The following is a 25,053-nucleotide window of genomic DNA, read 5'->3' on the forward strand; positions in this document are numbered from 1 at the left end:
GCTCCTTGCTCTTTCTTCTGAAAGCCTTCTCTTCAGAACATGCCCATCAATCACCAAAGTTTTTTTTAGCTGTTTGCATATGTATATTAAGAAGTTAACACTTGGTAATTGTTAAACGTGATAACTCTTATGTCATACTGTTGATCACTAAAGTTTGTCCTTGGTGCTGAGATATATCTCTGACTCTCTGTGCTTTCACCCCTTGCAATTTTTCTCCGTGCTAAGTATCAAACGATGTTCATCAGTATTACTCCAAGGTGCTGTTTGCTTCCTTATATCTCAGTACCACCTTAAGAGAGAGTCAGCTGTAATAGATCAGCTGACACTTCAGCTCCACCCATTTATTACGGCTGAAAACTTCTCTATCCAAGCAATGAAAAAAAGGATCCTGCCTAGAAAGCAAGAGGGATGTACAAGCCCAGAGGGATCTGATGTAACACTGAAACCGTAAGAAATACAACTCATTCTTGGTCTGTTTTTTTTTTTTTAAATTTTGTTTTAAACTGCTACTTATTTTGTCCGGTTACCAAGGGAAAAAAGTAGCTTAGCCAGAGGAGGGAGTTAACAGATGTGATGGATCATTTTTATATAGTTTTAAAGTGTACTTGTTACAACTTGACGAGGAAGCAGTACAAGCGATTTTTAATACTAAAAATACTTGTTTTGCCATATTAAAACAAAACTGAACCCAGAAAGGGGTGTGTCAGATCGTGAACATGAAGGAAAACTTTTAAAACACGGGGAGACTTTAATATGTTTCCATGTGATCATGTAACCCAGTGGTTGCTGATCCCACGATTCCTAATCCTTCAGGCTGGGACTAATCACCTTATCAGAGAAATTTTCTTTGCTGTAGTTTGTAGCAGGATGGCTTTATTTTCTTTCAGAGTAACAGCCGTGTTAGTCTGTATTCGCAAAAAGAAAAGGAGGACTTGTGGCACCTTAGAGACTAACCAATTTATCTGAGCATAAGCTTTCGTGAGCTACAGCTCACTTCATCGGATGCATTCTGGGATGCATCCGATGAAGTGAGCTGTAGCTCACGAAAGCTTATGCTCAGATAAGTTGGTTAGTCTCTAAGGTGCCACAAGTCCTCCTTTTCTTTTTATTTTCTTTCTCCCTGAAAATCATTGCTAGGGAGCAACTACACTACCAGAGAAGGAAACCTAAACTGTGAAAGTTACTCCCATGCTTTTTAGCCAGGGTGAAAGTTTAAATGTGTATTGATGGAGGAAGCACTAACAATTATTTGTAAAGATAGATTTATTTATGTTAATAAAATCTCATCCTATATGTACATCTTGTGAGGTATCAGTCTATAAGTTGACATGTCTAACACTAACAAGTGCTGGAAGAAAAATCACGACAATGTTTAAACTTTGTGCTTGGGGCTAAGTGATTGCTTTGCGGTCCTGGGAAAGATGGCATAAAAAAATCAAAATATATAGAGTGATTTGGGAGCATTTAGAATTGTTCCTAGTTGCAGACATTTAGGAACACCCCCTCCACACCTACTTCCCTCACCCCTTTTTTGCTGTGCTTTCCATTCTGCACTGTTTATCTGTGACCCTGACATATTGTGTACCAAACTTGGTTTATTGCTGCTTCTACCTCTTGATAAAACTACTGGTGAGCTACAAAAAATGTATATTCTAGGCCAGGGGTTCTCAAACTGGGGGTTGTGACCCCTCAGGGGGTCCAAGGTTATTATGTGTGTTTGTGGGGGGGGTCACGAGCCATCAGCCTCCACCCCCAAACCCCACTTCTCCTCCATCATTAAAATAGTGTTTAATATTAAAAATGTGTTTTTAATTTATAAGGGGAGTTGCACTCAGAGACTTGTTGTGTGAAAGGGGCCACCAATGCAAAAGTTTGAGAACCACTGTACTAGGCCATTGTAATGGACCGTTTGATCTCTTACACTGCTGTGGATAAAATACTTTAATATTTTATTTTCATCAGAAAAAGAGAGACATTACTACTAAGTAAAATTGAGTTTTAACAGTGGGAAGGAAAAGGTGAATAATTCTGGAAGGATGTTTACTGTTCTCTTTGGTTGTATCTATTGGGAGAGTTATTCCAAAATAGCTATTCTTGATCAACTCCCTGTTTGGATGCTCTTATTCTGGAATAAGAGTGCTTTATTCTGAAAAATCTTAATTTGGAATAAATAACTTTTATTCCAGAATAAGAGTGTCCACACAGGGCATTGATCAGGAATATTTAATGTACTTTAAATTCACACCCTATCTGAATCTGGATTAATTTATCTGTGTAGACAAATCCTTATGCTCAAGAGTGGTGATCTCTCTTGAGACAGAGAGCGCTTATAAGATGCATTTAAATGACAATGGCATAAATGCACAACAATCCTCACAGCAAATCAAAACAGAGAGCTTTAAGAATGTTAATAGACTCTCCTGTCCACCATAACATTTCAAGCCCTGGGGAAACAGACTTGTCTGTCAAGGTTAGCTTTGTAGGTCAAAGTCAGCTGGATCTGCTCTCTCAAAGAATGACGACTTCACCATTTCTGTGTTCTCGTCTAGGTTTGCAGTAAATTGTTCCCTTCAGCTTACTAATAGTTAAATGATTAATGAAGCAACCCATTGTGAAATATATAGAGAAGTAATGTGCTAAATGGTTAAGCAATAGTTTTCAAACTTCCTGTGGTGGACCTGTTTTCTCTGTGTGCACATGTGCACGCATGTATATATGTGTGTGTGTACACATACACACAGATATAAAAATCTACTAGTGTTACATAGCTGTTGATTTATAATGGTCATCTGTTGTTGCACTTTAGAGCAGAGGTCACAAAACTGTATCCATTTTTCTTCCCTATTTTCAGATGGTTGTATATTCCTCAATATTTCACTTGTTAGGGGTGCATGATTATAAATGTCAGAAGTTGTCTTTTGTGTCTGAAAATTTTTGAGTGAAATCCCATCAGCTGTTTGAACTCTGAGAGTGTGAACCCCTTCCTGCACACTTTTTCTATTTACTAATAATTAATAATTCTAACCATAGACTGGGCTAGTGCATTAAAAAACAACAACAAAAGACTGGGATCTGAAACTTGCTATGGGCTTCGTCCTCACTGAGGACCAGGCTAGTTCAGACAAGGCTTCCATCTTTGCAATGGCAGGGGCCCCCTAGGATATTTTTGCGGGCAGTGGGGTCTGCCTCACCAAGGCCAGAGAGGGCTGTTCATCAGTGTCAATGATCCAGTTTTGACTGGTGTGAGGAGTCAACCCCTTTGTACTGATGAAGGACTCTATGGAGAATAAGCTGGGCCCACTAGGGGCTTGTGTGCCTATTTTCTTTCCCCCAATTTTAGGCTTAATCTTTCCTTTCCCCATGTGGTATCTACAGAGGAGATTTTCAGACAAAAATGATAGTTTCATAGATTCATAGATACTAAGGTCAGAAGGGACCATTATGATCATCTAGTCTGACCTCCTGCACAACGCAGGCCACAGAATCTCACCTATCCACTCTTGAAAAACCTCACCTATATAGTTAGGTGTGCAACTGTCATTTTTGTCTCTAAAAATCTCCCTACTACAAGCTCTTTCATCTGGCATGGTAAAGCTATTTGAGGTAAGGAGAAGGGCATATGCTGACTGTTGGCCCTTACAAATTGGGCCCCAATTGAATAGCTTCACAGGGACCCCATCCTTTTTTGAACAAGCCCTGAGTGAGGTTTAGGTCTTTTGTTTGGTTTTGTGAGGTGGTAGTGGAAGGTTTTAATTAAAATCAGGAACACTTTAAAATTGTGCTGTTGTCTTATGAAGTTCATACATACTTGTTGAAAGCTATTGACAGCACATGCTTTTGTGTCAATGATTCCTGATCAAATATGCAGAGTTTGCAAGTGGAAAGTGTCTTTTCTAACAGCCAATACTGCAGACTCAACCTGAAAGTCAGTGCTGGTTTTTCTCTTCTTGAGCATGCTTGGCGCTTTATTGTATCATTGGCTATTCTGGAATAACTCCCCCTGCAGGCATTCTGTTCTGAAATACAAGCAGTTTTATTCTGGAATAATTACTCTTCTTCAAAAGTGACGTACGTATTCCAGGATAAAGTCTGTTTTTCTTCGGAATATTTTGGCCACATGGGGAGTTATTCTGCTGCAGCTGTGCTGGTTAATTGCCCCGTGTAGATGAACTCTCAAGAAAGACACACTACTTTCTGCCTGTGGCAGGTGTGTATATTGGGGGCTGGGTATGAGGTGGCATAGGGCCAGTCTTCCAGCCCTGAACTTTCGGGGGAACACCCCTGTATGGTGCCCAGAGGCTAATGAGCAGGCTTTGTGGAACCTTGGAGAGTATGTCCCACGTACTACCTCCCCAGCGGTGCTGGAGTGTGTGAAAGATCTGTTACAATGTGGTGGTGAATTTCCAGCCGTATATAATTTTGGGAAAAGTCTAAATGCCCTGGCCTGAGTAAATCTGAATTGACTTCACTAGATTCAGGCTGTAGGGCAACCTTTCAGATACACACTGGAAGAGGAGAGGGACAAACAGAAGGAGGTGCGTGCGGGAACAGTATCAAGGGAGCCAAGACAAACTTCCACCTCAGACAGACAGGAAGGTCCATATGCCAGTGGTTCCTCCAAAAGATTATAGGCAGGCGAATAGTCCCGCTATTGTGGGGAACTTTCCTGGCTTCTGCACTACCCCGGTGAAGTGGGCTAGTGAAAGGATCTGAGTCCTTGCTCCCACTCCCTTTACCCAGTGGCCTCCCTGCCCTTGAGGACTCCCCTTCCACTCTCCTGTCTGGCAGAGTCCTCGTAACCCCAACAAGGCTGGGCCCAGGATTCCTGGGGGGCTCAACCCCCAACCCTGCTGTGGTCACCTAGGACAGGGGCTAGGGTGTCCCCACTCCGGGGTACTCTCTCTGCACTGGGCACTTCTCTGACCCACTGACCATTACATACAAAGCAAATGCAAGTTATTTAATCAACAATTGAGTTTAAAAAGAATAAGGAAAAATGGGAAAGGTTAAAGGAAACACATCAACCTGCTCTGTGGCAGGGAACATCACAAACCATGTCTCTGGAATGTCAGGGCAGTTCACAGTCTGTTCCCTGTAAGTCCCAGGCCTTCTTCTCAGGCCCTGGCTGTGCTGTAGGGATGCTGTGGATAGGACACTGGTGGTGGCCACACGCTCTCAGGCTCTAAGTGGTAGGACCCTTCTTCCCAGTGTCGCCCCCGCCCTGTCGGGGTTACGATGCAAGCCTGGCCTGCAGAGCCTCTTGGCTGAGGCGTCTCCCTGTGCTGGGCCTGCTGCCCAGGGTCCCCCTTGGTCTCCCCAGCTGCTCACCGCACCCAGCTCCAGACTGGTCCAGCCCCAGCTGTACCACTCTGTCTCTGTACTGCTGCTGCTCTGCCTCCAGCTCTCTGGGCTGCTTCTTTGGCCTCTCCGGCTCTGGTTGCTACAGCTCTGCTCCCAGGACAGGTTCTGCTCTCTCTGGGCTGCTTTTCTGGTCCCTCTGGATCTGGCACAGCTCTGCTCCCCAGCTCAGCTTGGGCCCCTGCTTTCCCCTTAGCTCAGCCCCACTCTGTCTGATCCAGGCAAATCCAGCTCACACGGAGGACGGGACCTCCCTGGCCTCCTGACTCCCTCATTAGCCTGCTCGCCCAGTCATTCAGGCTGACCTGGAGCATTGGCCTCTCCCCGTTGTTCCTGGGGGCTGTCAGTCTCAGGGTCCTGATTCCCCTCGACCCTTCCCCCTTTTTTAGTACTGGGAGCTAGCAACTAAAACACCCCCACTGAATGTTAGTAAGGGGGCAACAGTCCCCTTACAGATAATTGAATTGCAAAGATATAGGTGCTTACCAGTCAACATATGATTTAAACACTAAAATAATTGCAGGTTTTGGGTCCCCTGAATTATTTATTCCCCATGAAATTATTTATTTCCAGTGCCACAGTTCAGTGTGGCACATAAGCACATGCCTAACTTCAAGCACGTGAGCAGTGCCATTGAAACCAATGGGGCTACTCATGTATTTAAAGTTAGACGTGGCCTTATGGGTTTTGCTGAATTGTACTCCAGTTTTACTCTGTAACATCCCCTTTCAGAGTGACTAGGGTTCTAGTTTGAAAGTCCATTGAAGTCAATGGAAGGACTCCCATTGATTTCAACAGGCTTTGAGTAAGACCTTGCCTTTATAGGAGGGGATATAAGTGTGTATAAGTAATTGTGTATTTCCCATCTCTCAGTGATATAGCCTCATTCTTTTCTTACCAGTCTGAAAAACAAATTCCAAAACTTGGCTTAGTAATTAGCAATTTAGTGAGGAATGAGCCCACCATTGCTCTGGGAGTTACAACAGCTTGGTGCAGGAAAGGAGTGGTTTCAACAAAACTCTAATTTCTTCAAAGCTCTGATATTCAGACTTCCCTGAGGGCTTTCATTTGCTGTATACCTCAGAGAACATTCCATTCTCTTTTTTGACTCAATGTGCAGCGGCAGTCAAAAAAGCAAACAGAATGTTGGGAATCATTAAGAAAGAGATGCAAAATATGATATTTTCTGTCTTCTTATATCTCTATATAAATCCATGGTATGCCCACATCTTGAATACTGTGTGCATATGTGGTTGCCACATCTCAAAAAAGATATATTGGAATTGGAAACGGTTCAGAAAAAGGCAACAAAAATGATTAGGCACATGGAATGGCTTCCATATGAGGAGAGATTAATAGGACTTGGACTTTTCAGCTTGGAAAAGAGATGACTGGGGAGGGGAGAATATGATTGAGGTCTCTAAAATCATGATTGGTGTGGAGAAAGTAAATAAGAAAGTGCTATTTACTGCTTCTCATAACACAAGAACTAGGGGTCACCAAATGAAATTAATAGGCAGCAGGTTTAAAACAAACAAAAGGAAGTATTTCTTCATACAAGGCACAGTCAGACTGTGGAACACTTCACCAGAGGATTTTGTGAAGGCCAAGACTATAACAGGGTTCAAAAAAGAACGGATAAATTTATGAAGGATAGGTCCATCAATGGCTATTGCCAGGATGGGCAGGGATGTTGTCCCTAGCCTCTGTTTGCCAGAAGCTGAGAATGATCACTTGATGGTTACCTGTTCTGTTCATTCCCTCTGGGGCACCTGGCATTCGCCACTGTCGGAAGACAGGATACTGGGCTAGATGGACCTTTGGTCTGACCCAGTATGGGCGTTCTTACATTCTACACTCCCTGCTTCCAATACTGTATGGAATAGGATAATTTTTGTGGAAGTGAATAAATACCAAATTGATGGGGAGTAGGGAAATATTCATTTTATACAATGAAGGAGCTGATCAAACTTGTTCTCATGCTACAGAGCTGCTTAATTTGCTGTCTCTAATATTCATATTGAAAACTTTATTTTTGACTCTGGGCAAAGTGCACAGTGATTTCTGAAGTACAGTTTGTACAAGCATTTCTGTTCCAAGGGCTAGGATGGAAGGCATGAGTAACTCTTGCCACGTATCTCCTAAAGCAACCATGCGTCAAAGGGAGAGTAGTGATGTGAGGTCTAGGTCTCTGGCTCCATGGACTCCTCTCTGAATTTTGCGGTTCCAGGTGGCTGAGGGCAAAACTTGTATCATCCACTGTGGTTTTGAGATCCTACAGATCTGTCTCCCACTGGGGGGATGATGTATCAATAAATGCATATGGTTGACAACTGTTGGTTCTGTGAACAAGCTATAGTGTCCCATGTTTCTTTTCCCCACGGGAGGGGATTGTCTGGCTTCGTAAGATGTGTGACTACAACTAAGGCATCAGTGTGACTTACATGCACAACTAATGGAATGATCAGGCTCCAGAACTGCAGTTTATATGTTGCAAGGCATTGAAATGATTCATAAGAATGGTCATACTGCGTCAGACTAAATATTCACGTAGCCCAGTATCCTGTCTCTGACATTGGCCAGTGCCGGATGCTTTTGGAACTTTGAGGTTTAGGGATACCCAGTGCATGGGGTTGCATCCCAGATCATCTTGGCTAATAGCCATCGATGGACCTTCCTCCATAAACTGATCTAATTCTTTTTTTAACCCAGTTATACTTCACTACATTAACTGGCAATGTGTTTAAGGTTGCCAACCCTCCAGGATTGTCCTGGAGTCTTCTGGAATAAAAGATTAATCTTTAAGTAAAGATTATGTTCTGTGATGAAACTTCCAGAAATATGTCCAACCAAAATTGGCAACCCTAATCCAGTTCTACAGGTTGACTGTGCATTGTGTGAAGAAGTATTTCCTTATGTTTGCTTTAAATCTGCTTCCTATTAATTTCATTGGGTGTCATGTAAAGGGGTGAATAACACATCCCTATTCACTTTCTCCACACCATTCATATTGTTGAGTTCCAATTTCCATTCTGTTGAAATTGTTAATAACTTTCTCAAAGTAATTTTGTTTGGGCTGGAATGTTGCATGCTTGATCTTAGTCCCAACCTGATTTTTTGGGTGTGGTGGTGCTTTTTGAATAAAAGTGAGTAAAAGTCACTTGCATTATACAAATACACATTTTCCCTCTAGAGTCTAAACCAAAATTTTTAATATCTCAAAAATGGCTCAAGTTATGTAGATCCCTGATCTTAGGATAGCTTGGGAGCTGATTCAGCCTCCAGCAGAACTTTGAGCCATCTTAGGGCTACTCTAAGTTACACGAGGCAGTAACTGCATTCAAGGGTGCTGTTCCGACAGCCAGGGTTCACTAATGCAGCAACACCCTGGCCATTTCTCCTTTTCCAGCATACCCCTCATGTTGTGAAAGCAGTGTGGCGAGGTGAAAACAAACTTAGCAGGAGTCAGGCTCTGGCCCACTAAGTTCTGTTCCCTTTGCTGCTTGTCGGTATTACAGCTGGTAACTAAATTGTCTATTCTGTATGAAATTATGTAGCCTCTGTTTTGTTCCACAGATTCCATTTATTACTTCAAATACATATAATGGGGCATAAATACATGAGATAAAGTCTACACTGAAATACATGTTAAATGTAATGGAGATGATGGAGTTGTACGTCAGCGCACAATCTGATTCAGTGTTTTAAGTGATGGAGACTGCTAACTAGTTCACAAACATATTTTTCCCCATTTTCTAGTGGAAACACAATAATTCCCTAAATTCCCAAATTGGAAGGATTTGCTAATTTTTTGGAGTTAACACATGAAATGTGTTGTGTAATTTCTAACGAGACCCATTGGTTTATTTCCAGTCAAATGTCAGTGTTGGACTTATTTCCACATTTTTGTACTTAAATAGAATTCTTCTAAAATAGAGATGCCTCAAAGGATGGGCTTGTTTTGTTTGGAAGAATCATTTTTAATAAACATAAAGGCTCAAGGGTCCCCCAAAATCTGAAACAATTGTTTTGCAGGAAAGGATGTAATGTTACCTGATATTTGTTGCATTTCTTATAATTTTTCTTACAGCTGTTTCTGATTACCAAAAATATGGATCTGGTAGCAATATAATGATGAAGAATGTGATACCACATTAATCCCCATGACAACAGACAGTGATGTTACAGATACACTATGAATTCCCCACAGGGTCGAACAGAAGGATAAACAGGGATAATAATCAAACAAATTAAGTGGAATCAGAGAACACACACAAAAGACAGGCCCACTGAACTAAATCATGTACAAAGGATCCCTCTTGTCACATTTGCTTTACTGACAAGTAGCAGTTCAATAAAGCCATTTCCATTTTGGTACTTTGCACTTATAGAACCTTTCAACTAAGGATCTCAAAGCACTTTATAAACAAGCCTCATAACACCTACTAGTAGTCAAGTATTACTATAGCCACCAATAAAGCAGGTAAACCAAGGCATAGAGAGGTGAGTTAACTTGAGGTCATTGATTGGTTTGGGAATGGAACCCAGGGACTCACTTAATACTTGCTAACTATTAGACAAAGGATCTCTGTTATCCAGTAAGGGGTAAAACAAGGTACATCAATGTAATCAGTTGCTTGCAGGTAGAATACCGCAGATAACTGTTCTGTGGAGTGTGAAAGTCAACATAATTAGTACAATTAACAAAGGTTGAAAACCACTGAGTTTGAAGTCCTCTATTTATCAAAAGAATGGATGTAGCAAAGGTACAATGGTTTCTTCCATAGTGCCTCATCAACTACTTTTACTTGAAGGGACTATTGCTGGGTATGAGATGGTTGGTCAGGCTCCATACCCTATCCCTAATCTATACAGGATTTTGTCTTTCTGCTGAGACTGCCAAAATATTGGCACTTATGGTGGTGACTTTGGACCCTTATGGCATTTTCACCAGGAAGTGGACGGAGAGCTCAGAGTTTATTTAACATAGGCTACTGACCAGAGGGGTGACTGAAAATGTGTCCGTTGAAGTGAATTCTCTTCTCCAGCAGAGGCTAGTGCTGATAATGGCAAATGACAAGGAGAGTACAACCAAGTAAAATACATCTTTCTACCTGCATGATACACTTTTGCAGTGTTATTTTGTGAATGGTCTCTTTATTAATATGATTGCCTTACAATTCTAAAAGCACAAAGTTTAGCAAAAGAAAAGAATACATGTTGCATAGTAACACCCCAGCCATGGCATACATAAGCTCCTTGTTAGCATAAACCTTGCTACATAATATATTTGCAAAGTCCAGCCTCCATTTAACTTTTTTTCTGTTCTCCATCACCTAACATTAACCTAATGTAAATCTAAATATATTAACTTTGGAAAGAGAGAGAGAAGAGGACAATAGGAGACTGCAACCACTGTCAAATTCATCTCTTTCCATAGCTACCTAATATTAGACCTAGCTGCCTAACCTGATCCACCTCTGCCATTTTTCTCACACTCTCCCTGAGGGTCGTCATCTCAGCAAAAATCAGTGAAACATGCATTTCTTCTACCAGATGAGACTGTTATTATTTAACACACATTGTGATAGTGCCTAAAGGCCTCATCCAAGGCCAGGGCACTGTACTGTCATATAGTAAATGACAGTCCGTGCCTCAAACAGCTTACAGTCTGAAAGACAAGAGATAAGAGGTAGATGAGACAAGGCGGGTGAGGCAGGGTAGATGGGGAGGGCAGGGTAACAAACATAAAGGGATGTTTTAACACAGACTAGTTGTAGGTGCAATTCCTAGCCAATTGGTAATCTCAATTTGCCATCTGCCTGGGTTGTTACAGTTTAGCACACTGAAGACTTGGCTTTTGCGTAGCATTTCTCTAGGCCTGATCTGTGAACATACTGTATATAGATGGCATACTTTACAAGTGGAGATTAACTATTAGAACTGTTTACCATGCAATAAATTTAGTTAATTATTAGATTATAATTTGCAAAAATAAAAATCCCCACACCCCTGTGTACATGTGGCTTGATCCAAAGCCCACTGAAGTCAGAGAGTCTTTTCATTGATTTCAGTGAGCTTGGGATCAGGCTCATGAGCAATGTTCCCTCTAATTTTTGACAGTCTGTGTGTGCAAAAAATTTCTTCTGTGTAAATCGTTGTGCTTCTGTGCAAATTTTTGTGCATGTGGTGTTTCGCCACGAGCGCGGGGTTTAGGATCTGTGTGCGTTCGCACACGCACACAGCTTAGAGGGAACAGTGCCCATGGGCAGTTGTTGCATAGAGACATAAAAACATTGTATGGTTTACAGCACTGATTTACATAGGGTATCAATGGAGCCAGGACTTTGAACCTGATTTGCAACTGTTTGGATCCCTATGCAAAACCAGTTGCTGTTGCTTAGCAATTTACTTCTACGTGGTCCTAGTAGAACTGAGTATATTTTGTTAGAAAGGATAGCTTCTTATCTAAAACCCTTTCAGTTTAACTATGTCATTCTACCCTGGTGTTTAACCCTGCATGTTTCCTGGCAGCATATCTGAAATGGGGTTGTAGACAGACGCTCCCTGGGTTACGCAAGACCCAGTTTATGCAAATTCACACTTACGGAAAAAGTTCCGTAAGCTAGAAATAGGTGGTGGTGGCTTTTTTTGTTTCTTTTTTTTTTTTTTTGGCGTAATGTTTGGGTATACATTTCTGACTTACGCAAAATTCAAGTTACGCAAGGCTTTATGGAATGGAACGATTGCGTAAGTCGGGGAGTGTCTGCACAAGAGTTAGGCCACGTGTACACTAGAGACCTTACAGCGGCACGATTATACCGATGTAGCTACGCCTCTGTAAGACCTCCTTCGTTGCTGCTCTGCACCAGTGGGAGAGAGCTCTCCCACTGGCATAATTAAACCACCCTCAACCACCCCATCTCCTGCCGACATAGCGCTGGCCAGACTGGTGCTTCTGTCAGTATAATTTATGTTGCTCTGAGGGGTGTTTTTTCACACCCTTAGTGACACAAATTATACTGACAAAAGTGCTAGTGTAGACACAACCTTAGTTATGAAACATTTATGGCTTTTGAGGCACTTGCAGCGTTAGAGTTCTTTAAATTGTCGGCATCTGCGTAAATGAATATGTGGAGTAATGCTCATACTTTACATACAGAGACTAGGAGGGTGAGATAATATCTTTTATTGGACCAGTTTCTATGGGTGTGAGAGACAAGCTTTTGAGCCACATAGAATTTTTCTCTCTCTCCCACCTTGTCCCTCTAATATCCTGGGAACAACAGAGTTACAACTCCACTTCATACATACTTCGTATAGACAGCAGGTATAAAACATGAATCCAGATTGTGGGGTTGTTTTAGGATTTTATTACATTCAATATATATCATTCTTATATTGCGGGATAATTCAAATATCCTCTCTTCTCTTCCTCTTCTCCCATTTTCTCCCTCCTGCCCCCTAGTATATTGAGAATAATTTTTGTGTTTACAGCTATTAGTCCTGATTAGGTGAAAGGTCTTTTTTCTGCTAGTATTTGTCTTTTGATATTGTTTTGACACCAATTTGCTGACACTCCTCTAGAGTGATTGTAGACAAAAGATGGACTAGGACTGTTATTTTAACAGGACAATTATCTTTTATGCTCAAAGTTGAAGCACTGTAACCATGAGTCAATGATGGCATGAGTGAAAAATTTTATACAAATACTCAGAGGGAATAACTTGTAGCAGCAAAGATGGAAAAGAACCCAGCTGTCCAGTTCTACTTCCAGTCAAAAAAAAAAAAAAACTGGCTGGAACGCTGCCCCTGGAATTGTGCTGCCCCAACCACGTGCTTGCTTTGCTGGTGCCTAGAGCCGGTCCTGCTTCCAGTTGTGTGGCAGTGTATTTCAAAGGTTCTCAACTAACTTCTTGTGCATTTAATGTCACTACATATTAATGATCCAATTCTTCAACCTTCATTCACTTGGAGTAGCAGTAACTCATGCAAGTAATTCCACTGAAATGAGCTAGTGAATTTAACAATTTGCCATTCTCTCGAATTATACTAATACTTTGCATATAGGTCTTTTTTTGGTCCAAGGATGCCAAAGTGCATTACAAACTTTAATTAAGCTTCCCCAAATCCCTATAAACTAAGTGAGCATTATTTTCATTTGACAACGGTAAGTTTAGGCCCAGAAAGGTTACATAGCTTGCTTAGGGTCATATAGTAAATCAGTGATAGAACCATGTATAAAACCAAAGAGACACACCTTCAGTCCCCTGCTCCATAGATAAATCTCCCTCCTGAGCTCCATGACATTGCGAAAAATATTCACTGTAATGTTGGAGAGTTGGGAGTATTAGCTCCCCCAGTGTCAAATTCATTAAATATTATGACAGTTGCACATATGGCCGTTTTTGTTCTTGGTTGGTTTGTGTTTTTCTCAGCAGACAGCTAGGGTGACCAGACATCAAATGTGAAAAATTGGGACAGGAGGTGGAGGGTAATAGGAGCTTATATAAGAAAAAGGCCCCAGAATCGGGACTGTCCCTATAAAATCAGGACATCTGGTCACCCAACAGACAGCTGAGGTTTCACCCAGCTCTTCTTATAATTTTGAACCATATGAAAAAACACAGATTAAAAAAAAAAAGTGATGTGATGTGGGGAAGGGAGGGGAAAAGACAAGGGGTTTTGTTGGCAGTAAAAAGAATTTTAATAAGTGAATGGAAAGTGGAAATTAGAAACAGGTGTAAACCATGCCTGAATTTTGCATCTTGATCCCTCCTCTACTGAAAATTGGAACTTTCACATAGGTCCACTTACAACAAATGATAATGCTATATGAATGTGGGATGAGAGAAGGCCACAGAGAAGCAAAATATTGACTGCCATTCAGTTCTAATTAACGTAATTTCATTTCCCATTTCTTTTTCAAGGCTGAGTTGAAAAACTACGCAATGTTTAATATACAAAAAGCTAGTTTGAATTGACTACTAGCTAAGCCATTGATGTCCTAAGGAACAGTTAGATTGGGAACATAGGAAATTATGGAAAAGAATGGCCCAGTGGTTGTCTAATCTGCTGACCTGTCTCTGACAGTGACCAGTGCTGGATGAGTCAGAAGACAGCACAGAAATCCCAATAAACTCCCTAATTGTGAAATGCTGTCCCTAGGAGAGTGTGAGAGATTTGGGGTTTTTTTTACTGACCCTACATGATTATTAGTTGATGCTATGAGTCATCAACTGTGGCTGGTGATCGAGTCAGACCGGTTCTGTTGCATTCCTAAAGGTCAGTTAGGGCTGCCTTAAGATATTGATGTCTTTTGTTGTTCCCTGTGATGTAGTTTGGGTCTCTTCTCCTGTACAAGGTCTCTTGATATTCATTGTATCTGGTCAAAATCTTGAAAAATCCTCTCACTCAGGATGAGTAGAAATCATTCCTGGTGAATACAATCAACTGCTGTCAAATCCAAATTTTAATGGGGGGCAGGGAAGAAGGGGAAGAGGGCCAGATTCTCAGCAGGTGTAAATCAGTGTCAGTCAGTGGAGCTATGCTGATTTACACCCCTGAGGTTCTGACTGTGTTGCTAATTTCTGGCTGTGAAGATAATCTTTCAAACATGAATGAAAGTGTGAACTGATGCAGTGCTGTTTTCCTAAATCTGAAGAGAGACCACACTAGTGCCTTTGTTGCAGCTCAGAGTTTTCACTGCTGTTGTTCAGAATTCTAAGGGCAGCCGCAAAACAGAGAAAATTAATTTAAATACCACCGGCTGGAGAAGCTTTGAGCAACAACAGATTCAGTCACTGGAACTATTCACTGGGTAGAGGACTCAGAAGCAGAGGTTGTGGGCGGCATAGAGGAGCAGAAATACACCCTTGTAGCAGCTTTAAAGCAATCACATGTTATTATGTCAGCAATTATCGGAACACCTCCACACCTGCCCCAGTAGCACACAGGAGGACAGTGCTGCTTCACCCTGCTGACAAGGAGAGAAGATTTTGGGGGAGATGGGAGCTTTCAGATTTGGCTTTCTGTCTGTCAAGCACAGCAGAGTCTCCTTTACTTCTTATTTAAATTGAACAGATACAGAATATCAAAACTGATTAATATATTCTGTGCTATACTGATGTGATCCTGGGCTTCCAGAACAGTTAAATAGCCCAAAAATCTGTTTTGTAAAGGTTCACATTTTGGATTGAAAGTTCTCCTCTGCTGCTCAGCTGGTCATTTGGCCTGTGTGAAATGAGGTTGAGTTCCATGCAAGTGGACGTTTGTGTCCATCTGGGGCAGAGTGCAGGATCAGGGCCTTAGACCTCACTAGATAGGTGTCCATTGTCAAGCTGTCTGGAATGGCTCATGAATGTGGGTGCCAGTCTCAAGGCAGACTATTACAAACCAGGACACAAACCCCAAATGACTGTGTGTTTTATAATTAGATTTCACCAACCAAGTATCAAATGTGAACTCCTCAAGCACTATAACACCCTTAGCATGGAGACACAGACAGTTGCCTTGGGCACTCTGGTCTATCTTGCGCCCCGCAGTCTTGCCTTTGTGATAGATGGTTCCTTACAGCAAAAATCATAATTATATTCAGGTTACTCCCAGTCCAAAAGGACCAGTCACCTACCCCAGGTCAATTGTATCTTAGATCGCTCACCAAAGACCATGCTTGTAGCCAATACTGTAATAAACCAGCTAAAGATTTATTAACTAGGAAGAAGAAATAAGTTATTTACAAGGTTAACGCAGGTAAATACACACACACAAATTAGTTACAATCTTAGGTTTCAATAGATGTTGCTGTAATATGCAAGTTCTATATGTCCATTAAGCTAAGCAACTTGGGGATTCCTTGTTTAAGCTTAGAAATATTGCCCTCTCCAAACTCCAGACAGCATAGCGATACAGTTCTCTCTTGTAGGGATTTACATTTCCTTCTCCCAGAGTTCAAACTGTGATGGGATGAGGGTTTGTGCACATCCCCTCTTTGTGGATGTGGGGGAGCAATCAACACAATCGCATGTAATATTAGTGAACAAAATAGTTCGTCTGGTGTTGATAGGCCTTCTTTTGTTGGGCAGGAGATGACACCTCTTGTGGTAAACTAGTATTTCATATTTGGTAATGCTTCTCTCCTGGCTATGGGGGTTTAGAGTGTTATAGCAAACTCTTTTATAGGTACAAAGCAAACACTTGAATATTACCTTATAACATGGTATACAGATTTTATAAGTGAAATTCATGTATGCAGCAACTAACAAGCATTTCATAAAGTCCAAACACTAAACACATTCTTATAAACTTCAAGTCTATTTTAATAATGCTAACACAGATGAGTCAGACTGGGCTATTTCCAACTATTCATTTGTTAGTGTTCAGTGAGGGCTAGGTGCCTTGGCATAAGCTGGCTCCTGGTCTGCCAGTGTCACACAACTTCCTCTGCCCCCCGCAGAACCAACTCAACAGAGAAGCCAAAGATTAAATGAATATGGAAAAGGAACTATCTTTTTGTGTCTAGAGTTTGCATATCTATCAGCACACTTATGGTGCACGGTAGAGAAATTTCTGTGTATAAATAGAATGCTTGTGTGTCTTGGTCTAAGAATGAGAAATCTTTCCTAAGCATTAAATGCACCATTTTCAATCCTGGCCCCAAAAATCTATTTTTTAATAAATATTTTAGGGAAAATAATCAAATGTGCATTATTTAACCTCTTGCCATGAATTAGATGTATTTTATAAAATATTGCAATGGTACTTTATTAGTTTTTGTTTAAATAGGATGCTAAACATTTCAGCAATACTTTAATTAACACCTACTTTACTAGAAAGTTGTAATGAATTACTTTGAGGATTTACTTTCATCCACACACACATCTCAAAAGAATTCGTCATGATTTCATGTTATTAAACTGAAGGCCAAAGGAAGTAGCATAGATACACCCTTTATCACCAATTTGTGTCTAAAAGATCAAATAAACCCAAACCACAACAATAGTCATGCTAATACAGAGTCACGTTCAGCTAAAGTTCTGAGTGAAAGATGACAAACCCTGTGACCGCAGTTCTTAGTCCAACCTGGCTGTGGTGAAAACGTGGCAGAACACGTGCTATAGGATGCTTTGATGCATCCTTAGATGTGCCCACAAATCTGGAAAGCTCTAGAGTTTCCGTAACTTGTTCTAGAGCCTAATTCATTGAATCGAAGGTGTTTAACTGAAATATTTGCATGTTTGGTTTAAATGGGTGGTAAGTCTTGAGCATGACTCATCAAGTTTTAATTGTACGGAACCCACTAATATTAATCCTTAACATTTAAATAGCACTTATTATTTATTGTTTAAAGTAGTGCTGAAAGACTGCACTTGAGAATGAAGCCCATTGCACTAGATACTATTCAGACATATAGTAAGAGACAGTCACTGCCCCAAAGAGCTTATAACCTAAATAGACAAGAGAGAGGGTGGGAGACAATAAGTATTCCTCTATTTTACAGATGGGGAACTGAGGTACAGAGAGCTTGAGTGATTTGCCTGTGGTCACACAGGAAATCTGTGACAGACCCAGGAACTAAAGCTAGATGTCCTGAGTCCAAGTTCATTGCTCTAGCCAGAAGACCATCCTATAAAGTGCTACAAATTATTTCTAAGGCTTTTTAAATGAGTTGCCTGGAGATTTCAGTCTCCTGCACTGTAATAACCATAGCAGAGCATTTCATAGTAAGTAGCTTTCGTGGTTATAAGCAGTCTCTCTGAAATGCATCCCTTTGCAGGGAAGAGGGCATCCGCCAGCACACAGTACCTGAAGTAGAATATCTGGCCAAAGACAACAGGAGCAAACTCTTGTTGTGTGTTTTCCATTAACATTATTTAAAGGGATATGCAACCCCACTCCCCAAACAAATGTATCCCACTTGTTCAGATGGGGCACCTAGGGCTATATATTGTTTCATAATCTTGTATATATTTCATGTATTGTTTTGGTATTTGTCACTGCAATCAAAATTTTCAAAATCAGCCATTGGCTTTAAGTGCCTTCATTTTGGAGTGCCCAGTCTGAGATACTTAGGGCTCAGTTTTGAGAGGGGCTATGTGTCTGCAGCACCCTGGGACTTAAAATGGGGTTGTGGGTTCTCTGTCCAAGTTGAGCTCCCCAAAATGAAAACCCCACAAATGTCACCCACCCACATCAATGTGGGGAGAGGAACTTGAGGGGCCCAGAAGTGAAAGGGGGACAGTCACAGTAGCAATGGAGGGAGACAGTTCCCAAGGGACAGTAGGTAGCTCTTCCCGCTGGGAGTCTTTGGCACCCACTGGCCCACTGTGGGAGAAGGATGCTGACTGGCCAGCATTCCCCAGCTCCCAGGATTTAGCCCCTGTGCTGGGGCCTTCTGGAAGCTCTATCAGCTCCGTTTCAGCAGCCCACCCTACCCACCCAAACTAGGAATGTGAATGTGGTCTGACAGATGCAGCTGGTCTAGCCGATCAGCTGTTTAGAGGGTCAGGAAGTAATTTTTCTCCCACAGGCCAACTGGCAGAGGACCATGGAGTTTTTTGCTATCCTTGCAGCACCATCAAGCCACAGTGGGTTGAGTAGGAACATGCTTAGTACGTAACTGAGGTACTGGGGTGAGGGTGTTTATTCATTGCAACTTGTGGCTGGTGTTGAGTGCAGTTGAGACAATAGAATGAATAGTTCCCAGAGGTAATAGGCCTTGGATTTTGGTGATGGGCCTTGGGCTCATGTGAAAGAGTGAGATCTTGTGGCTTTTACAGGCTGAGGTCAGACCATGTGGCCCTAGTGAGCTGAGCCCAATCTGTGCACCCTCTGTCTTCCTCATGGGGGAGCGGGACGGTGCTAGGACTCAGAGAGAGCTGAGTCCTGAGTAATAAACTGAGGAACACCTAACCCGCATTATGGGGTATATGAAAGGAGCCCTGTAACCTTGGTGCCAGTTATGGGTTATATGGTAAGGAGCTCTGTAACCCTGCAGTGAAACTAATTAAATGCCCGATGTAGGGAAGTATAGGTGATGGGCGAGTAGCCCTCCTCCCCTGTGTTAATATTTAATAAAAGTTGTAGCCTGCCCCCCTAATTCCATGCTGGTGCCAATCCTCATTTTGCTGCTGTGTCCTCATCAAATTAATTAGTTTCTTTTTAAAAAAGAGGCTGTTTTTATTGCTGGAATTACTGATTGGGCTTCCAGCTAACACAACTGGTCCACCATTTTTCTTATCTTTATCCCACTTGTACTGCAAAGATACTTATACTGCAAGCCTATCTCACTTTTTGCTTGAAATAAAATTATCTAGTAAAAATGTGGATAACGATTGTTGTGCTATGATTGTCATTGCTGGGGCGATCCCCAAATGCTTCCTTTTTTCCATTGACTCAGTTTTAGGTTTTTCAAGTTCTTCTTTTTGATTTTTTGGGGGGGCTTTTATTGATGGCAAAAATAAATGATTGTTATCTCATGTAAGCCTTCAGGGAGTCCCACAGTACACTGTGGAGACTACTTTTGTTTGGGTTTCCCCCTAGATGTTTTTAGAATCTCTGGCAGCTAAATATCATTCCACTGGTCCAGATTCCATTGTAGTTAGACAATGATCTTCTCCACTTTTAAATACTCTTGGAACCTTTCATTTGAATATTTTGCCTTGGAGCTAGTTTTGTTATTTCTGTTGATTTAGAAGTTGAATAAATGTAAAAAATACAATACTGAAAAAAATGTTACTTGTATGTAAGAACTCTATGAAATCTTCCTTCCATGGAAACACCTACTCGTTCTGTTGGCATCATGGGTCTCTGAATGTATTCTTTACATTATATGTAAATACTTAGTGCAATAATAATATATCAACGATTATTGCAATTCATTTGTCTAACTTCCCCAAAATTTGGCATGCAGCATAATTATGTATAATGATGTGCTTTTGTCACAGGCCTTCACAGGACCTTCGTAATGTCATGCCCCTGTATGAGAAACATTTCCTTTTACTAAAACTCTTTGCATAAGCACTGGAATTATAAGCTAAAACATGAAGAGCTGTGCCAAGTAACTTATTTCAAGCCTGTACTTATGAGGCCCAGTCACCAGGACAAACACAATACTTGTCTGAAAAATGTATTGGCAACTTATGTGAGGAATAAAAAAACCCTTGTAGTTATGCAGACAAACCTATGGGTAACTTTAACCTCATGCTTCAGGGTATAAATTAATTCCTTGCAGAGGCTGGGAAGAAATATTTTCCCTCCATATTCAGCACTGTGCAACTGATTAGGTATTTTATGTGATTATTGAATTCCTCTGACTCATCAAGTATTGTCTACTGTTTCATGGGAGGGTACTGTAAAGTAGGATTTCATAAAAGGTGCCAGAGAGCTGTCTACAGATCACTGGTCTGATTAACTCCCCCTACACACGTTGGCTTTTATATACCATTGACATCTGCCCCAACCCCGGCCATCCTTTCATTCTTAGCCACAGCCCCTGTCCTCATCACTAGCTCTGCCCCAATTAAAACCTCCCTTTCAAACCTCAGACCTTCCCTTTTTTCTCCACTTCCCTTTGCCTGCTTCATCTCCCAAAAATACCACTGGCATCCATGATTTTATCTCTCACTATTGCCAGCCTGTGGCACTCTGATGCCTGCCTCCCCGACCACAGAACTTCCTCCGCAGCTACTCTCGCTGCATCATCTTCTCTCACATAGTCCACCTAAGTCATCTCCCAAGAAATGGGGCACAGGCACCGGGCTTCTCCTCTACCATTCCCAACTCATCCTTCCCACTACTCCTCCTTTGTCAGCAAGGTATCACTTTTTGTGATGGAAAGAACAAAGGAGAAAACAATATATATTAATAAGGCTTAGAGTTGCCATTTGAGATCAGAGTCCCATTGTGCTAGGTACGGTGCATACACACAGTCCCTGCTCCAAAGAACTAAATTAAGATATAACACTTCCATGTTTTCCCCCAGGACTCTTAGAAAATTCACTCTGAAACAAATTATTCATTATACAATCACATTAATATGCTGTGAGGAAAATAAAATCCTGCAATCTGATCTGATAAAAGTAGATACAACCCTTTTGATGACATTCACACCAGAAGCCTGAGTCAAGATCAAACCTACTCGGTATCTTTCCTGTTATTATCTTGGACATGTTTTTCATAGATGCCTGTGTCACATTTATTCATTTTCTTACAATTTTCAAGTGTTTTCTCTTCCCAGACCTTGATGTCTTTAAACAAAAACAAGTTGGCGCAGACCTGGGATAGTCAGTCCTCTTTTTCTTTTGCAGTTTTCTTATAAACTTAAGACTGGCTACACTCACACCGAATTGTACCTTATTTGTTTTCTGAGATCATTTTTGTTAGTGGGGCTAACTTCAGAGTAAGCTACAGCTCAACATGAATAAGGGTAGCATGATGTCCTTGGACGTCATGAAAGAAGCTGGACTTAGTGACTGAGCTTGAAGTCCTCACTTTTTATATAGGGTGGGCATTGGCAACTAGATGCAATTATAGTGTCATTTGTTATGTGGACCCTCTGAACTGGACTGAGTCCACAAAACGCATTTCACATAAATTCCCCAAACAGTCATCAGATAACAAATTTTTACCTTCCGCTGACCTCAGCTGAATTTGAATTGGGAACCTAATGTTAAGAGGTGCATGGCTTGGCAACAGTATATTTGATATGCAAATTACTATAGTGTTAAATAAATAATTGATCAGAAGACTGTTTTTCTGTTATCAAAATTATCAAACTAACCTATGATAAAATAGGATCTACTTTATTAATACCTATAAAATAGCAAAGAATTGAACACTAGATGAAATTCAGTAAGGACTAATGCAAAGTACTCCACTTAGGAAGGAACCACCTGTTGCACACATACAAAATGGGAAATGACTGCCTAGGAAGGAGTACTGCGGAATGGGACTGGGGGGTCATAGTGGACCATGAGCTAAATATGAGTGAGCAGTGTAGCACCATTGCAAAAAAAGAGAACATCATTCTGGGATGTGTTAGCAGGAGTGTGTTAAGCAAGACACGAGAAGTAATTCTTTCACTCTACTCTGTGCTGATTAGGCCTCAACTGAAGTATTGCATCCAGTTCTGGGTGCCACATTTCAGGAAAGATGTGGACAAATTGGAGAAAGTCCAGAGAAGAGCAACAAAAACGATTAAAGGTCTAGAAAACATTACCTATGAGAGAAAATTGAAAAATTTGGGTTTGTTTAGTCTAGAAAAGAGAAGACTGAGAGGGAACATGATAGCAGCTTTCAAGTACATAAAAGGTTGTTTCAAGGAGGAGGGAGAAAAATTGTTCTTAACCTCTGAGGGTAGGACAAGAAGCAATGGGCTTAAATTGCAGCAAGGGAGGTTTAGGTTGGCCATTAGGAAAAACTTCCTAACTGTCAGGGTGGTTAAGCACTAGAATAAATTGCCTAGGGAGGTTGTGGAATCTCTATCATTGGAGATTTTTAAGAGCAGGTTAGACAAACACCTGTCAGGGATGGTCTTAGATAATACTTAGTCCTGCCAGGAGAGCGGAAGACTGGATTAGATGACCTCTCAAGGTCCCTTCCAGTCCTATGATTCTAAGATTAATCAGTTTGCTAAACTTAATTAATTTAATTTCAAATCTAAGCACATATCCCTTCATGTACTGTGTCATACAGATGAATATAATTGAAATTTAATGATCATTCAAATACAGGAATTCACAGATTCAGTTTAGGTTGAGCTTAAAATTACTTTTCTCTAAAGTAGACTGTGCTCTAGTAACAACTTTAGATCATGGTTGTATTACATCTACTGTTTCTTTTGGCAGCAGTCTCAAAAACAGAGGTTGTCTGAAATTTTGAGTCAGTGCTGTGCACTGAGGCAGGAATCTTGTGGGGAAAAATAGTATGTGATCATGTAATTAAAGTCTGAATCGTAATGCATAATCACAGCAATGCTAAATTAAGGCTGCACAGGAAACCTTAATTCTGGCATTTCTTAACTTTTGAATGCTCAACTTTGCAACCTTAATTTATTTTTAACGGTCTCTCTCTCTCTGTGTAGTCTGTATAAAGCATCTTAGTGAGGTCTTAGTGAGAGTGAATGCCTTCAGCTATCCCTCGATGTGAGGATGATGTCTGCCAAGGGGGTTCGTTGGTGGGTTTTTAAGTGGCTGAGGAGCCCAATTTGTGCCCTACAGATTTTCCAAGAGAAGTGACAGGTGTAATCTTGGAGGAGATATAGTTGTTGGCTGGACTGTTGTGCCCTTTTTTTTCCTCCTGTGTTGCTTCTCTGTCTCATGAGCACATCTGTTCTCCTCAAAGTGAGCTGTGGCCTGGTGTATGGTGCAGCACTGTGTTCTGCTCTGTGCTGAGTCCTCCCAGTTTGTTGGGTTGATGCCTCCCTTTTTAAGGTGTAATTTCAGGATGTCTTTGAAGCGCTTCCACTGCCCTCCGTGAGCCCTTCTCCCCTGACTTAACTGAGAGAAGAGCACTTGCTTTGGGAGGTGAGTGTCAGGCATACGTACACAGTGGCCAGCCTAGCGGAGTTGGTGTTTCATGACCTGCATTTCTATACTGCTGATATTGGCTGCAGCGAGAAGCTCATGTTAGTGCGTCAGTCTTCCCAGCAGATCCTGAGAATCCTCCTGAGGCAGTGCTGTTGGAACCACTCCAGCCGCTTGAGATGTCGTCTATAGGTTACCCAGGTCTCACACCCATAGGGAAGGGTGGGGATGACAACTGCCTTGTAAACCAAGATCTTGATACTTATTTGCAGATCCCTATCACTGAAGACTTGTTTGAGTAGTCTTCCAAAGGATGTGCTGGCATAGCGGATCCTGTATTCAATTTCTTTGTCAATGCTGCCTGTTTGGGAGAGGTGGCTGCCAAGTTATGGAAAATGGTCCACATTTTCCAGGGATTCTCCACTGATTAGTTGCGGAATACAAACTGTAGTTTGTGCAGGTGAGGGCTGGTAGAGTACCTTGGTTTTCCCGATGTTGAGAGACAGACCAAGGCTGCGATAGGCATCTGCAAAAAGATGTAGGATACAGGTTGGCCTCTGAGGGTGCAAGAATGATGCAGTCATCTGAATTCCAATTCTTGTGATCTTAGATTTTGTTTGGAGACATTTGATTGAGGAGTTCACCGTCCATATGATACTCAATCCCGCTGCCATCAGGGAGGCAGTCACAGATGAGAATCAGGATCACAGCATGGTAAATGGAGAAGAGTGTTCGAGCAGTAACACAGCCCTGCTTGACACCAGTGCGAATGATGAATGTTTCGGCCTATGAGCTGTTGCGCAGAATGATGGCAGTCATCCCATCATGGATTAATCTGGTGATGGAAATGAATTTCTGTGGACAGCCAAACCTACACAGCATCTCCCATAGGGCATCGTGATTGATAGTCAAAGGCCTTGATTAGATTGATGAATGCCATGAACAGTTCCTGGTGTTGCTCTCTGCACTTCTCCTGAATCTGTCATGCCACAAAGATCATGTCAGTTGTGCCTTGGGATGGCCTGAAGCGACACTGTGATTCAGGGAGGAGTTCCTCTGCAAGGGGGAGAAAGCGGTTTAGTAGGATCTGGGCAAGGATCTTCCCTGCGATGAGAGGAGGGCAGTACCTCTGTAGTTCCTGCACAAAGATTTGCCCCCTTTCTTGAATATT

The 25,053-nt window shown here is 41.5% G+C and overlaps 1 protein-coding gene across 3 annotated transcripts in view; it reads left to right on the top strand.

Annotated features, from left to right (window-relative positions):
• The first annotated feature begins 327 nt into the window (after window positions 1-327).
• The window catches only part of PLA2G4A (phospholipase A2 group IVA), a 137,232-nt gene continuing 112,506 nt past the window's right edge, over window positions 328-25,053 (top strand). The window contains exon 1 of one of the 3 annotated variants that reach the window (XM_007056692.4): window positions 328-447. The gene's annotated coding sequence lies outside the window, so the exon portion shown is untranslated. Of the gene's footprint in view, window positions 471-25,053 lie in introns of all 3 variants that reach the window. The other 2 variants (XM_043552916.1, XM_027819099.3) reach the window with 2 other exon arrangements.

Source organism: Chelonia mydas, chromosome 8 (assembly GCF_015237465.2).
Source record: "Chelonia mydas isolate rCheMyd1 chromosome 8, rCheMyd1.pri.v2, whole genome shotgun sequence".
Lineage (NCBI taxonomy): Eukaryota > Metazoa > Chordata > Testudines > Cheloniidae > Chelonia > Chelonia mydas.